This window comes from Panulirus ornatus, chromosome 19 (genome assembly GCF_036320965.1).
Source record: "Panulirus ornatus isolate Po-2019 chromosome 19, ASM3632096v1, whole genome shotgun sequence".
In the NCBI taxonomy this organism is placed as follows: domain Eukaryota; kingdom Metazoa; phylum Arthropoda; class Malacostraca; order Decapoda; family Palinuridae; genus Panulirus; species Panulirus ornatus.
In genome coordinates, this window is record NC_092242.1 from 14496674 (window position 1) to 14508821 (window position 12148).

Sequence of the window (12148 nt, forward strand, 5' to 3'; positions counted from 1 at the left end):
TATATATATATATATATATATATATATATTTTGCTTTGTCGCTGTCTCCCGCGTTTGCGAGGTAGCGCAAGGAAACAGACGAAAGAAATGGCCCAACCCCCCCCCCATACACATGTATATACATACGTCCACACACGCAAATATACATACCTACACAGCTTTCCATGGTTTACCCCAGACGCTTCACATGCCCTGATTCAATCCACCGACAGCACGTCAACCCCGGTATACCACATCGATCCAATTCACTCTATTCCTTGCCCTCCTTTCACCCTCCTGCATGTTCAGGCCCCGATCACACAAAATCTTTTTCACTCCATCTTTCCACCTCCAATTTGGTCTCCCTCTTCTCGTTCCCTCCACCTCCGACACATATATCCTCTTGGTCAATCTTTCCTCACTCACATATATATATATATATATATATATATATATATATATATATATATATATATATATATATATATAAGACTAAAGCAGTGGTGTGTGGAAGGTGGTGTAGCGTGGTACAGGTAAAGCCAGGGGGGTGACAGCTCCTCTCTCACTCTCTCTCCCTCACCGCTAATGATGGCGGTGCCGTCTCTCTTCTCACGTCATCATGGGATTATCACTTCCCAAGGATTTTTCCTCGCAGTATATATATATATATATATATATATATATATATATATATATATATATATATATATATATATATATATATATATAATGCCGGGTAGGAGATTTATGATTGTGATCGAAGACTCTGATTTCAATGCGATCTAGCGCTGGCTGAAGACTTCGTTGTGGCCGCCAGACGATTGGAAGGGAGATAAAACTCCATGATTCGCGCCAATCCCCCGTGAAATGACATGTTGTGTGGATTGGTCCCGGCGGCTCCCGTCGATAAAGATGGCGAAAGGGGATTATCATTTTTTTTTTTTCCCTCCCTCCCTCTCCCGTTATAGCGAGAGGCAGGCGTAATGTAGCACGAGAGAGAGAGAGAGAGAGAGAGAGAGAGAGAGAGAGAGAGAGAGAGAGAGAGAGAGAGAGAGAGAGAGTTTGAATAGAAATAGATATTATCCAACCTCAGACCTCTCTAGCTTGCGACCTCTCTATCTCGAGCACCAATTCCTTTTCGACATTTTTCCATGGGTGACTTAGCTTCTCTCACACAGCTATTACTTTGTAGAATATTCATTTCCCCCCCCCCCCTGAAACGTCTTTCTAGTCTACATCAGAGGGTATGAGAGACCTCCGGAAGATATTCTCCATAAGCAGATCTCTAGTTGGAAAATAATCTCCAATGACTTATTTATACAAAAGAGACGTACCACTTAAAAAAAAAAAAATCGTGGGTAGAGAGCTGATGAGTAAGAGACATTTCAGAAGTGGACACATTTCTCTTTTTATAGTGACCGAATATGTCACGGGGGAAATCTGCCCCAAACAGGGCCATGTTGTCTGAAAGGCGAAGGACTAAGCGAGAACGAACGTAGAAATCAATCGAGGCTCAGCTTAAGAAAACAAAAGATAGGGAAGTATTAACTGCATATTGAAAATAAAAGCTACTGACGTGCAATACTTATCAAAACAAAAGCTACATACACTTACTAACACAATAAAAAACCATGAATATTTATCCATTACTAAAACCAAAAACATGAATGATTATCACTTATTTAAATAAAAAACACCCAAATAATGCTCTTTGATACAACAGGAACTACGAGTTTCTCCCTTTCATCATAAACGAATAGTTACCCCTTACTGAAACAATAGATACAAAAATCTAAAAATCTTAAAACAAAATCATTCACAGCTGCTTTCTAAATAAAATATACGAACAATTCCCACTAAATATCCAAATCACGATTATTTATCTTATAAGAAAAAAAAGATAAAAGAAAGTTTACCAAATATCATAGCAAATATCAGAAGAAAATGTAAGTCCTAAATTTTACATACATATATTTGTCAGCCACATTAGAAAAAAAAAAAGAATAAATAAATTAACAGTTCCCAACACTACTGCTGTTGACATCTGCCACACGTGTCCATAAAATTTCCCCACTCACAAATTGCTACATTATACTCCTACTGTACAATTAATTACAAAAATTAAATGCCTAATTTAACCGAAATTCTAGACAAGGTTTAATGTTTATCCTGTGGGAGAGAGGTGCCCCAAACTATGATAAATATGAGATAGGCGACGTCGCGAATTATGATAAACATAGGATAGGGCGCGTTGCCTAATATGATAAATATGGAATAGATGGGATGGCGGAAATGGGAAATATGAGATAGATGGGATGGTGGAAATGGGAAATATGAGATAGATGGGATAGCACAAATGGGAAATATGATAAACATGGGATAGATATAATGACGGAAAAGCGAAATATGAGATGGATGGGATGGTGGAAATGGGAAATATGATAAATATGAGATAGATGGGAAGGCGGAAATGGGAAACATGATAAATATGAGATTGATGGGGTGGCGGAAATGAAAAATATGATGAATATGAGATAGATGCGATGGCGGTAATGCGAAATATGATAAAAATGGGAGAGGGGCGCTGTGATATATGATAAATATGGATATGGGAGAGAGAGAGAGAGAGAGAGAGAGAGAGAGAGAGAGAGAGAGAGAGAGAGAGAGAGAGAGAGAGAGAGAGAGAGAGGGGGGAGGGGGGGTTTGCGGCCTGCGAAACATGATAGATAAATTCAGGATGCCTTCAGTGAATGAAAGGTTGAAAATCACAGTTATGAATAGATAAAAATCGACCCAATCTTTACTGAGGACAACACACAGGTGATAAGCGATGATAACACGACCCAAGATGGTCAACATAACATCAACGCAAGACACACAAGCTTGATAACCCACACGTATTGTTAAGGATAAATAACTATGATGACCCCTGGTGACCTTAACCACAACACCCCAAACTATTCTTACCTGACTGACCTTATTCCCAAGGCCATCCAGATAGATCCAGATAGATACATATAAAGATAAACACTAATAGACCGTCTGATGTGCAGTAATGACTATCTTACTCATCATTAAATGTAATCTTTAGGCCTGCGAATTACATTTCCCCCCCACTCCCCCATCCCCTCGTCGGTAGGTTAAGGCCGTGGTGGGGGATTGAAGGGAGTGATGGGGGGGAGGGGAAGGGGAGGGGGCGCGGGAATGGCACTTAATTACCCCCCCAGCCTGTGACGTAGACAAGTGCGTCACGTCAGCCCTCGCCTACAAGGGTTCAATTACTGTGATGATTACCCCGCCCCTCGCTTCGTCTCTCTCCCTCCCTCCCCCCGCAGCTCTTCCTTTACCCTTCCTTCCTCTTCCAGCACACGCTACCCAGCACCCTCCTCTCCACTCTACACCCCCATCACACTAACGCCACCCACCCCCCACACCCCACATCCAACACCAAGAGCAATTCCGCACTAAGCTACCTTCACCCCCCTCCCATCCCTCTGTCACTCCTCCTCCTCCTCCTCCTCCTCCTCCTCCTCCTCCCAGACTTCGCCACTAACCTCCTATCCCACCCACCCGCCACAAGGACCAGACGACCACCCATCCCCTCCCTCGCCACCAGCTGCCCGAGACACATATTACCCTGTGCTCTCATGACGTCACAGGACGCAGGGCACCGCAGGGCTGTCTTGGTCGGTTCCTCCTCACCCTTCACACCTGACCTCGTCTCCCGTCCCCACAACACTCTTGTAGTTGTCACCTCTCCCTCTTGACCTTGTTCCTCCACATTCTTGTCTTTATTTCCCCTCAGGCCTGTCCAGATTTCCTTCATCCCTGTTCTTATTCTTCCCCTCAATTCTGATCTTCATGCCTCGCACCCTCTCACAAGTTGAGGCCCCAGTCCCTCCAAACATCTTTCCCTCCATCCTTCTAAAGTCAGTCTCTCTTCACTCATCCTCTCCAAATGTCCAAACCATTTCAGCACTGCATCTTCAGTTCTCTCAGCCACACTCTTCTTGCTCATGTATGCTTAGTATATACGGTGGAAACAAAACTTCTCACTCTAAAGGAGTCCATCATTTCCCTGCTACTGGGAATAGCCCAGCTTCGGCTGCTGTAGTCTCTGGAAAGGAAGTGCTGAACAATATCAAGACCCTTTCTTAGCAAAGGACCCTGGGACAATTCTAGTTGAATATATATATATATATATATATATATATATATATATATATATATATATATATATATATATATATATATACATTATCCCTGGGGATAGGGAAGAAAGAATACTTCCCACGCATTCCCTGCGTGTCGTAGAAGGCGACTAAAAGGGGAGGGAGTGGGTGGCTGGAAATCCTCCCCTCTCGTTTTTTTTTTTTTTTCAATTTCCAAAAGAAGGAACAGAGAAGGGGTCAGGTGAGGATATTCCCTCTAAGGCCCAGTTCACTGTTCTTAACGCTACCTCGCTAACGCGGGAAATGGCAAATAGTATGAAAAAAAAAAAATATATATATATATATATATATATATATATATATATATATATATATATATATATATATATATATATATATATATAATGAGGAAGGGAGTCAAAGCACTCCATATTTGTGGGGAAATCCGCTAACTGTAGCGGCTGATGTCATGCAATGCATTGGACGCTGGCAATAATAACTCCACCTTTAACCTCAGAATGATCGTGCCTGCCTCGCTTATCCCTAAACATGGCGCCAGCTTCCCCAATCCCTAAGCCATCTGACAAGCATCCCTAATCCCTACGAAGGAAAAGGCAATCATGAAGATACGATAATGAATCTGGATGTTCTTGCACGTATGGTGGTCGAGAGGGAGGGAGCAGGTCCAGCCTTGTCCATGGGGTTAGATGACTCTGGTAGGATGGAGCCCACAGGTACAGAGGGTTGAGAGGTGGTGGATTCGCTAAGCTCAGCGACAGCGTAGGGTAGTCGCTTGGTAAGCCTGGACGGGGCAAATCGGTTGGTAAGCCTGAATCACACGTCACACGTGCGAATGGTTGGTAAACCTGAACCACCCTAAGAGTTATTAGATATGTACAACTGTCGCATGTGACTGTCATGGCCTGAACTTTGGCCTGATCCTTGAAGCGGGTTGACGTTCTGTTCAAAAGTCGTATACCACAATGCTCCAATTCACTCTATTCCTTGCACGCCCTTCACCCTCCTGTATGTTCAGACCCCGAGGAAAGAGTGAGGAAAGATTGGCAAAGAGGATATATGGGTCAGAGGTGGAGGGAACGAGGAGAAGTGGGAGACCAAATTGGAGGTGGAAGGATGGAGTGTAAAAGATTTTTAGCGATCGGGGCCTGAATATACAGGAAATATATATATATATATATATATATATATATATATATATATATATATATATATATATATATATATATATATATATATAGATAGATAGATAGATAGATAGATAGATATATCCTCTGAATTCGTTACCTGTTATTTCCCTTCGTCTAATAATTACCCATGAGGTTCGTATCTTCGTAAGAACGTTCATGCACGAGTTCCTCGTTCTCATCCTGGTCATCCACTTCAGTCAAACTTCACACTGTGTTCGACGACATATATGAATCTCTCGATGCCTGGAGTCTTCTCAATTTGGTCTGGTTGTACTAAATGAAAATCTTTTGCCATCGCTGATCTTCTTCCACTTTCACTCGAGTCTCCACCTTATCCCTCATTTCATCTACAATTTTTTACGCTGGATTTGAGCGCCTCCTTCCACTGTGTGTGTGTGTGTGTGTGTGTGTGTGTGTGTGTGTGTATTCTTCTATGCCAACAAGTGACCGCAGTACTTATCCAATTAATATGAAATGCCTACACACACACACACACACACACACACACACACACACATATATATATATATATATATATATATATATATATATATATATATATATATATATATATATATATATATATATATAATCAAGAAAGAGATTTCGAAGTGGGGAGGAACTTCAGCGTGGTAATGTTTTACGTTACTTAAGACGGGTACCGGGAAGTGTGAAGCTTGGCTGGGCTTGTGTAAAGGGTGGCGGCCAAGCCTCCGTCAGGAAGGACAGGTGCTGAACGACACAGCACCAGCAGCCAGAGTCTGTACCCAACGACATTATCGATCACGAGGCCCTCTCTCTCTCTCTCTCTCTCTCTCTCTCTCTCTCTCTCTCTCTCTCTCTCTCTCTCCCTTGAATTCCACGTCAACACCTTCCACAGGTCGAGACACTCTCCCTGGCCATCACCCCCAACATGAAGCTCCCTCTCTCCCTGGGTTAATAGTGGCGGAAGGAAGCAACGGGGGGGAGGGAGAGGTTAGAGGGAGAGAGGGAGGGAGTGTACTCCCTGACGTTGGCGGGCTCTAAGAGAGAGAGAGAGAGAGAGAGAGAGAGAGAGAGAGAGAGAGAGAGAGAGAGAGAGAGAGAGAGAGATACTTACGATGAGATTTTGGCATGATGCTTTTTCTCTCCCTCTCTCATTCTCTCCGAAAGAGAAAGAGAAACAGAGAGGCCTCTTAAAGTAAGCGAGAATAGAATAAAAATGACACATTAGGTTTACTGTAGGTGGCGGGTTGGTATCCGGCGACCAGCGCATCAGCGCTGTTGCCTTCCCACCCAACACGTCCTGGCAAACAATACGTCATCATGAACTCTGCGCTGAGTCAACGCAAGACAAACTACCTCGGTATACGTCATGGGCATCCCATCACCCTGGCTACCACTAGACTTGGAAGACTCTCTCTCTCTCTCTCTCTCTCTCTCTCTCTCTCTCTCTCTCTCTCTCTCTCTCTCTCTCTCTACCCACGGTTCCCGCGCAGTCGATGTCTTCCTCCTGGCTAGTCTTCTGAAAACCGATAATTTCCCGATCCTGGCACCAGCAGGAAAATCATGACTGGTTCTGGCACTCGGGCGACGGACGCGCACCGAAGGAGGACTGATTGCACTCTTGTGGATACTCGATGGCGCTTCCTCTTCAGCTAGAGAATCTTCCGGACTTCTCTCGTTCTTCAGTTGCAACTCCGTCCTTGTCGTTACCATGTTGAATGTACTTTCATATGGAGAAGACCCTCAAGGAGTAAGTCTAAGGGATTCTTTTGTTTAACAGAGACACTGTTTCTCAGAGTCGCTCTGAGACGTTGTGACATGACAAACCTAAGTTCGGTAGCTGTCATGACCAACGTGACCCATAGCCATCTCCCCGGGAGGCCTCTTCTGCACTTGGCTCGATACATGGGATGCAACCCGGCTCCCATCATCACCAGGCAGAGAAATATACCGTCTGCCGTCCAGCAGACGACAGAAGAGGTCCTGAAAGACGCATGTGCTCCGGAGTCTGACCATCAGCAACTTGAGATCGATGTGATCTCCTACTGCGGTGTACCTCCGAGCCAGAAAGTCCTGGAAGGACTCTTTTCGATACTGAATGATGTTGTCGGCAGTTAGTGACGAGAACTGTAGAACCGAGTTGCTCAACAAGAACAGCAACAGCGTGAGACAACTATCTCAGTGGATAATAACCCTCTTGTGACTCTACGAGGAAAGACATGTGAGGGAAACTTTGCTGGAAGGAAAAAGGAGGAGTAGGAGGAGTAGGAGGAGGAGGAGGAGGAGGAGGAGGAGGAGGAAGATTATTTTGGCGGACATCATCGAGCTGCAGGAGCTCCGCTCTAGGCCATCAACTCATCCTGGCTTTAGCCGAATAGTGGCGAGTCGTGCCTTGCCAGGCAATAGTGAGTAACTACTACTCGACTGGTCTAGCTTGAAGACCGGCAGTCGTCGCTCTCATGAAGACACCAGCTACTTGACTTACCAGTCAAGGGATCCAAGTCTACCCATTTCATAGGCGGAGAGAGAAATACATCGCATCTGATACATAAGTTACCGGATTTAATACTACTCGAACGCTAGCTGATCATCGAGCCGGAGGGAGCAGCTAACGTACGTAACAAACTTTCTCTTTTGTTTTTCTTCTGAAGGTAGGAAGACAAGGCGAGTCTGTGGGAAAATCTTTGGTGTCGCAACTACAAGTCTGCCGTCGTCGTGTGTTCCAGGTGTTGCGAGATGTCTTACCACACATACAGTGGCTCTGTAATTAAACCTTTTGTTGGGAAAATGACTTACTCATCCCCGTCTGTAATCTGTTTTTCACAGAACTTCCCCTGAGGTGTGGATCTATACCCAAGTTGACAATAATCCACCGACACCCTCAGCCTACACTCTGCATCCTTGTTAAGCACCGCAGAGACTCTCGACTGAAGCAGCAAATCACTCGTATCGACGTGAAGGAAAATCCTGGGAATATTTCTGCTTCGTCCCTCGGCGACTGAGTTCCTCCGCGTTATCCCTAACTTACAAAGGTGTTGTGTCCTCCCTCTCCCACACACGTTTCGTTACGAACTGATCAGTAGCTCATGACTCTTAGACGCAGTCGTCTTCTCGACCATGGGAAATCAATGATGGAAATGATGTAGAATATTTACGAAGCCTTTAGGAATAACACATCATTTTCGTCTACGATCCAAAGCTCTTAGCTTTCATATCTTCTCACGGAACCCGAGACGCAGCACCACCTCATCATCGTGTAAGTCTAAATGAGGATAAATCCGTTATGGTGATAAGTTCTCGTTGTAGGCACCATGCCAGCGGCGCCCTACCAGTGTCGCACCCGCTCTGACAAGCCGTGTCACATCTCCATTATGACACCGCGACTCGGTGTCAAGAATATGTGGGGGAAGTCATCGTTATGACACATGAGGCACTACGGCTCATCATGGCAATCGGTATGACACATGACGAGTCACTGTGACACATTATGACATAGCCACTATGACAGATGATGATACTGATACATGGCAACACACTATGACACATGATGACATAACCATTATGACACACCAGTACACTATGACCCATGACAATTATGATACATGACACCCTCTGGCATGACACATAAAGGACACAGTCACAATAAGACACATCAAGATCCTGCCACCAGAGACGACGCACTAAAGGACGAAGTGACGGGGTAAACTATAGCTTTCCCGCCCTTACTGAAACCTCAAGGGACATTCTCTTGGGTCGAGGATCACCTCCGTCCGGTGAAGGTTGACCTATACTTAGGTCAAGGTTCACCTCCCCAGGTGAAGGTTGACCTATACTTAGGTCAAGGTTCACCTCCCCTGGGTGAAAGGTTGACCTCTTCTTGCCTCGAGGTTCACCTCCATTTACTGTCGCCTGACAACCTTCTCTACGTCCCGCTAAACCTCCACGGACTCGACTCGAACCCCTGCATCCGGGGTCTGAGAGACGGGAGCAATACCACTCGCCCACTAGGCGCTGGGGAGACCTACCGCCAACATTCATGAAAAGGTCATGACCTCCTTGCACGACGGTGACCTTGGCAACAAGTGCCTTCTAGATCCAGAACCCGAGACCTGAGTCTCGGGACCTGGGACCTGGGAGACTGGGACCTGGGAGACTGGGACCTGGGAAACTGGGACCTGGGAGACTGAGACCTGGGAAACTGGGACCTGGGAGACTGGGACCTGGGAGACTGGGACCTTGGAGACCTGAGACCTGGAAGACTGAGACTTGGGAGTCTAAAACCTGGGAGACCCGAGTCTCGGGACGTGGGAGACTGAGGCCTGGAAGACCTGGGACCTGGCTTACTTACATCAGGAGGAACAGGTAATTTGATATCATGGATCAGGTCAGTTCTTTTAATATCTTTGTGTTGCTCAGCGACACCGTTCGAGTCTTGCAGGTAGAGATAATACACACACATACACACACACACACACACACACACACATATATATATATATATATATATATATATATATATATATATATATATATATATATTTGGACATACTTATATACTACTAATTACAAATTTCAAAACCAAATCGCATAGGAAAACAAAACAAAAAATATAAAATAAAAGGGGAAAAGAGGGTCATGTTCTCTCTCTCTCTCTCTCTCTCTCTCTCTCTCTCTCTCTCTCTCTCTCTCTCTCTCTCCCAGTGACGTGTCCTGGCAACACTGCTACCCTACTAGAGTTCACCTCACCCAAGACATACCATGGATATAGGAGCCTGATGGCAGGGCTGGTCGACGACCGTGTGGCCCTAGTGACACAGGGCCGTTAAGGTTATTTTGTCGGCACGATATGAGAGAGAGAGAGAGAGAGAGAGAGAGAGAGAGAGAGAGAGAGAGAGAGAGAGAGAGAGAGAGAGAGAGTGGTGGGTGTCTATATCTTGTTGTCATTTGGTTGCCATAGTGATGTCCGGAGACGTTCCGGTATCTCGGGCCTTATTACCTGAGACACACCATCTCTCTCTCTCTCTCTCTCTCTCTCTCTCTCTCTCTCTCTCTCTCTCTCTCTCTCTCTCTCTCTCTCTCTCCTTCTCTCTCTTTCTCCACCTCCTCCCCATCTGTCTCTTTCCCCAAGACCCACCTGTTTCTCTTCCCAGACCCCATATGTTTCTCTCCCCATCCCTATTCGTCTAATCTCCCCATGACCATCTGATTCTCTCCTCCTCCTCCTCCTCCTCTCCCCCTCCAGGTCTTCGTGTCTGTCTACCCAGACACACTTGTCTCTCTCTCCCCAGGCCCATCTGTCTCTCTCTCTCTACAGACCCACCTGTCTGCCTTTGATCTAAGTAGTACTTGTAAGCCGAGATTATCTTGAAACTTCTGTCACGTACATAAACTGTCATGTACCTAAACTCTCACGTACATAAACTCTCACGTACATAAACTGTCATGTACCCAAACTCTCACGTACATAAACTGTCATGTATATAAACTCTCACGTACAAACACTGCTATATACATAAACTCTCACGTACATAAACTGTCATGTACATAAATTCTCACGTACATAAACTCTCACGTACATAAACTCTCACGTACATAAATTGTCATGTACATAAACTCTCACATACATAAACTGTCATTAACATAAACTCTTAAGTACATAAACTGTCATGCACATAAACTGCCATGTACATAAACTTTCACATACATAAACTCTCACGTACATAAACTGTCAAGTACCTAAGTTGTCATGTACATAAACTGTCATGTACATAAACTGTCAAGTACATAAACTGTCATGCACACATCAACAGGCTGTTTACGAATTTCCGGGTGACCCAGAGTTGACCTCCGTCGCCTTTTACGTCCCCAAGAGAAACAATGATAACACAACAGTCTACATCCTACATCCTACAGCAATGGAAGTACTTGAGCTGAAGGATTGTAGAATTAATCCAATTATACTTCTAAAAAGAACGATTCGTTCTGTTATCACTATAGTGTTTGATCCCACGGGAAATCAGGAAATCTGCCATGATATTAGGATTACCAACAGGTTCAACAGGTGACGTCTGCCTGGATCCAGATATCGTAAGGAGGGAGGGTCAGGGGTGGCGGCGTCTATATACTCACACACCCTCCCTTGTCTCCACTCTCTCGCGCCTCCCTCAAGAAGAGGCTGTTCAAAGACGTCACAGAGGGACACCTCTACAGGGAGACAGTGTGTATGTGTCTTCCCACTGCATCTACAGGAGTTGCAGTCTCCTCTAAATAAACACTGTGTAATGTATTTCATCTTATTCCTTTGTTTTTTTAAGTAAAAAGAAGAATATTGAAGTAGTCATGATAGAGAGAAATCAATGACCATTGCTGGCAGTAAAGTAACAGAAATTGCCCACTGTTTTTTTCTTTTTCCTATGGAAAGACAAGGTTATGATGCCAGGTCATAAAGTACCATGGAGTCAGTAACTTGCCTGACGAAAACTGGGAATCAAATCAGTACGTCCACACGACATTTGATAACTGAAAATTATTGAATCCACATGACATTTGATAACCAAATTACCACAGCCACGAGACAACTGATGACCAAAAATTATCACATCCGTGAAACAATCCTAAAATTATTACGTCCACGAGACATTTGATAACAGAAAACCATCACATCCACGAGACATTTGACACTCGAAAATCATCACATCCACGAGACATTTGACACTCAAAAATCATCACATCCACGAGACATTTGACACTCAAAAATCATCACATCCACGAGACATTTGACACTCGAAAATCATCACATCCACG